The sequence below is a fragment of the Aegilops tauschii genome, chromosome 2, assembly GCF_002575655.3.
Source record: "Aegilops tauschii subsp. strangulata cultivar AL8/78 chromosome 2, Aet v6.0, whole genome shotgun sequence".
Lineage (NCBI taxonomy): Eukaryota > Viridiplantae > Streptophyta > Magnoliopsida > Poales > Poaceae > Aegilops > Aegilops tauschii.
The window spans coordinates 22,730,847-22,736,459 of record NC_053036.3 but is presented as its reverse complement, the minus strand read 5'-3'; the positions used below and the strand labels follow the sequence as shown (position 1 = coordinate 22,736,459).

At 43.5% G+C, this 5,613-nt stretch overlaps 1 long non-coding RNA gene across 1 annotated transcript; it reads right to left on the bottom strand.

Annotated features, from left to right (window-relative positions):
• Positions 1 to 3,833: 3,833 nt before the first annotated feature.
• On the bottom strand, positions 3,834 to 5,347 carry LOC109747077 (uncharacterized). Its single transcript, XR_002228967.3, has 3 exons — positions 5,127 to 5,347; positions 4,766 to 4,946; positions 3,834 to 4,076 (listed from the first exon to the last, which is right to left on the bottom strand). It is a non-coding gene; the product is annotated as an uncharacterized lncRNA (long non-coding RNA).
• Positions 5,348 to 5,613: the final 266 nt, after the last annotated feature.

The window sequence follows — 5,613 nt, the reverse complement described above, 5'->3', positions numbered from 1 at the left end:
ACAGACAGGCCCGTCCGGGGCAACCCGAAGACTGACACACACAGCTAAACCAAATCTTGAACTGAACTAACATAGAACTAGATGGGCACTGCCTAAACGTGATCAAGGCATCTAGCCTACTCCTCCTGGGCATGCAACGAAATGCCTCCAGAGACCAACTCGTGGTCCAGACCATCAGCACCACCATGGCTGATGAGAGCATCTTCCACCTTCACCACACGACTGTTGTCGATCGTGTGATAAGAATTAACCAAGAAATTTAGATAATGCATGCTTGCTACTTCGCAGTCTGGTATAAGTAGTTTCCATTTTTGTTCTCAAAATGTTTATCGGGACTTTATTACCAAATGGGAACTTGGTAGCCATAGCCCGGAAATCCACCTGTATTTATCTCATGGGTAGGATTTGGACAAACCTCTTTTATAAGTTTGATTTGCTGTTTATCATAAGGCTATGGTGTACCTAATTTCACTACGGCTTTTGATCTTATATGTCAGAATGGTGTGTGGAAGCTACGCCACTGTTTCAGTGAGAACAAATCATTTGAATGATTCAATGTTGCTAACTATGGTAGAAAGAGCCAAGTATTAGATTTATGGAGTGAGGTGTGCTTCCCAACTCATATAATGATTGATGAGTAGATGTTTTTCTGTTCAGTTCATGCTGGTTTTATGTTTTCTTCTCCTTAATTGTAGTATCCGGCAAAAGATGTCTTTCCCTGTTACTTGTTGCCCATGGGACAATCCTTCAAGCTTTGAAGAAACTGTTGTAATGTGTGAAATAATAATGCCTTTCTTTCCTCCAAGTACTTAGTTTTCAGCCTGCGAGCCTTGTTTCTTGTTGTGTCGTGACAGTATATCTCCCTGCCATAGATCTACAACTCTAATATTGTTGTGATGTGAGAATTGAGATAATTATTTCTTGTAGGCATGTGAAATTGAATATGAGCATGACAATGGGTGGTTTCAACTTTATGATTTTTTTTTTATTTTCTTATAGCGACGCAACATTGATCATTGGTTGTAGCTGGTGCATGGCATCAGTCTCTCTTGTTGTGCAGGAATTGTCAATGGCATCAGTCTCTCTTGTTGTGCAGGAATTGTCATCCCGCTCGAAATGCACCGTCTTTGGTGTTGCGGTTTCGGCTCGTCTGATTCAAATATAAGCACAGTTCAGTACTCACACAGCCCTTTTGTTTTTCCCTACGATGAGTTATGATCTGTGCTGTGTGGTTAATCATAGGACAAAGATCATGGGTTTTTATTAGCTGGGTATAAATCTGCCAACATGTTAACTGTATAATCGGTTACAGGCCGAACTCAGTTTTTCTCATGTTTAATCATGCCATCATCAATGCGACTGCATATCCAACAACTACTACTTGTGCTGTCCCAAATTGTAAGACGTTCTATAATTTGGGACCGAGGTAGTAGAATTTTGCACCCATCCTAGCAAAATGACGTGCATCCCTCCCCCTAGGAGTCACATGCGGCCGTGCGCGCTGCAGAACAGGAACACAAATATTCCCAGCAGCGCATCATTGACTACACCCGGCGGCGGAAGTGAACGGAACCGATCCTCTCACACGGATCTCTCCCCCGACCCTGATCCTTAATGATGCCATCATGTGATTACATCTAGTCGCCCAAGAAATGCCTGGTTTCACCATTCACAGGTTTATCTTTCATTATCCCTGCTCCCCCACGGCCAAGCTACATAGGTTGAGCACATACAAGACATTTTATGAGCAGCGGCCATGAATGAATATGCCAGACGATCAACAGTTTGGATGCAGTGCTGTTCAAGGTAGAAGCAAATCCTCCGGCAGGCGGCCCTACACTTACATCAAGGATTTTGGTCCAAAATTTTTGCTGCGTAGCCAAATCACGAGACGCCTGGGCCTGGCCAGCGAAACCGGTTCCGGGGACTGCTCCAACTGAAAGTTAGTCACAAGACAAATCTGAAATCCAGTGCCTTTTTTATGGAGACACATAAACTACAGTATATATAGTATTGGACCAGACCAGGGTGATTCCAATCTCTGACCAAGATGCCATTCGGCCTAAGACCCATCTCATCACGCCACACAGAAATGACAGACTCTTGCATAGAGTTGAGCACATGCTTGTGCAAAGGATTCTTGACAGCCTGAAGGCCGCAGAAACCTCAAAAGGAAAAGAAAAACTAGTGCGTCGATGAGAATTCAACCAAATTGGAGAGAGGCTGTTTCAAGATTTGCTTTTTCTGTGCTAAATCCATCAAACAAGCACGAACATCTGGAGAACTCCAAGCCAGCAACTTTCTAAGCCAACACACTTTGCGCTTACTGGGGTGCGACCGCCACAATTCAGATGCACGTTTTGGAAGAGTTCATGGAGTTTATCGGTGTGACTCCTGCCGAGAGTGTCTGCGTCTAATGGTAGCGGTTCCTCAACCTTGCTGCAGTTCGCGTGCTTGGGTCCAGGCCAAGCCAGTGGTGGTCTAGGTTGATTAACGTAGTTCTATGAGCGACGCATGTCTGGTCTCACTGGACTTCAATCTATGTCTCGCCCCGCGCTGAATTATCATGCTAGCATCAACTACTGAATCTATGTCTCGTTGAGCAAATGTTTATCTCTTCATCAAAGATGGTGCACATGAAGTGTGTTCACTGTGACTGCTCTTCAAGAGCAGTCGACAGCAGGACCTGCCCCAGCATACTACTCCATCCGTTTCTAAATATAAGTCTATTTAGAGATTTCAATGTGGACTACATATGGAGCAAAATTAGTGAATCTACACTCTAAAATATGTCTATATACATCCGTGTAAATCTTAAAAAAAACTTATATTTAGGAACGGAGGGAGTACATTTGAAGAAGAAGAAGAAGAAGAAGAAGAATAGAAGATGGCGCTGAGATCCTCCAAATGTTTCTCTTCAAGATGGCGCTCAGAGCTCCAACTGCAACATCTCTGTGATCAAGGAGAAACTGATTACTTATCTATCTCTGTGTTACTGTGCAGCAGTTCATTCACCGTTGGGGGATTTCGCGGACCCCAAATGACTAACTCCAAAAATAAGACTTGTTTTCATGTACTGCATGATGAAAATGCTGCAACCATTTCAAAATATACTGCATTTTCACCGTTGGGGGTTAGCTGGATAAAGGATTATTAGGTAATCAGTTTGGTGGTTTTATATACTGCATTTTGGCAGGTCCAGTATTTAATCCTCCTATCCTTGCCTCCATTGCAAAATCTTCTGATGAAGCTGGGTTGGTATGTATAAAGCTCCTGACATTCTAGACCATTATAAGTTTCAGAATCCTTTGAAGGGCAACTACCCACTCACACACATGCATGCCCAAGCTAAAAAGGCTGGAGGTGGCCTCTAAGCTACTGATATAATCTCATGGACCAACTTATCATTAATTTGTTGAGAAAACAAGGGAAGACTCTCATTTGTTTGAGGAACGCATAAGATTACAACAAATGCATCAATCCCATTACAAAGCAGGAAATGACGCATTGCATGACCAAAATAATCAAAGGTGAGAAAACAAGTGAGCAGGGGAAGCTCGATCTGAGAGCATCCGAGGTGGAGTGCAATCCCACCCGACAAACAGAGCAGAAACACAGACTCAGAGAACATGAACTCGCCATATGTTTCCACCAGGGCCTGGCTGGTGAGGTTTGTTATGAGAAAGAATAATTTAACATTGTAGTTAGGTCTACATTGTAGGTTTTTAGGCCAGGCTCCAAGCACTGCTGATGCTCGAACGTTCTGATGTGCTTGCGTCGAATAGATGAGGTAGATAAGTGACAGTTTTCGGAGCTAGCCGTGACAACGGACAAGAGCAAATTAATATATATAGATACACATATGAACTATACAGAGAGGTGCTAAACAAACAGGTCTCTTCCAATTGCCAACAGCCAAACATGCATAAAATCCAGCGGCACATGCCTGCTGAAGTTACTACATAGCAATGGCGAAAAGGATAATCAGCAGCGGGCAGCTAACGAGAACAACGTCACATGCCTTGTCTATTTTCCAAAAATCTTCCATTATGCTTTTAATGGCTTCAGTATTATGCCTGCACATGCATGAAATATTAGATAAGCCTTACAATCATTATTTTTCCCTTTTAAAAATAGAGAAGAATAAGAATATCATGTAAATATAAGGCTACATACTCGTAGCTAAACATAAAAGATGTATATAACCACGTTGTATGCTCAAATAAGCTAAGAGATAACCACGAGGCATCTAGGTTGTCAATATGCCAAAAAACAACCTAAATTTTCAATCAGATATACTCAAGAGGCAAGTGATTTTGGTTGGCAATATGCCACAAAACAGACTGAATTTTCAATAATATAAAGGCTGACGACTTTCATTAATATAAGAATTTTTATTTTATTATTGGATCAACGACCAACCATCCATTCTACATTCTAAAAGAAAAGATCATGGCGTAGTTAAGTTAAAAGCATGGATTGTGACAGTTTTAGCATTGTTTCCCGTTAATTAATTTAATTAGGTAGCTCTCTTCAACTAATGGGTGATGCAAATCTTTTTTTTTCAGAAAAAGAGCGCCCTATGTGCGGTCTCAACAAACAAGAAATAGTTTTGATCATCATTATAGATAGAATCCACGTTGCAGCGAAAGGACTGCCATGGCAAAACTTTGGTCCTAACGCTGTACAGTTGACACTCTGTGACGAAAAGAGGAATGTTGTGCTATTGGTAGCAAAACTTTGTTCCAAACGTCGTCGCATTTACCTCGCGGCTTCATTATAAGAAGCTTCGGCTGCAGCCATGACTTGTTGGGTCATCTCAATCATCTTCCACCCCTCAGCGTCCAGCTTTTCTAACTCTATGCGCTTCGCAGGCGGTTTATTTCCTCCCGAACCCTGGCCATCTTCTCTTCAGAATAAACCTCGGCGCGCAAGCGATCGATTGCCTACAATTTAAGGAAAATTATAGAATCTCATAATCTTATCAAAAATCGCCTATACAACGGTGAGTCGGTGACTGATTTGACAGGTAAGCCTTAAATGAGATGAAACGAGGACAAAAAATACCAAGTTGGTTTGGAACAAATCAGATGGAATCAAATTAGGAAGCAAGGTCATGTGCTTACCGGAGATCCATGGGACATGAGCCGAGAACCCGCCGCCGGCGACAGCGCCCGGACGGGACCCATAAGGGGGCCCGTCGGCGGCGGCCTGAGACCGAGGGCCGGCGTCTTTCTAACAAGAGAGCGCAGCGCCATCAGGTTCGACAGGTTTATTAGAGCTGCCGGCGGCGGCGGCGGCGGCGGAATCTAGCTAGGGCTTCGCCGTGTGCTTCTTCTTGCCTCGTTTCCTTCCACAGGCGAGGCAGTACACGAGGCTTATTACAAGCACAAGGCCGATGAGCCCACGGGCTAATTACAAGCTTCTTTCGGCCCGTCTCCGAGTCTCCACCGCAACTTGTAGCGTTGGGCCATACATACATACATGGCCCAATTTCGTCTGCGAATGCATGTCGCGCTTGGCAAGGCCGTCGAGACACTGTGGTGCTGGGACGACTGTGATTCCGGGAGCTCCTAACCTTTTTTTTTTTAGTCTAAACACACTTTATTATTC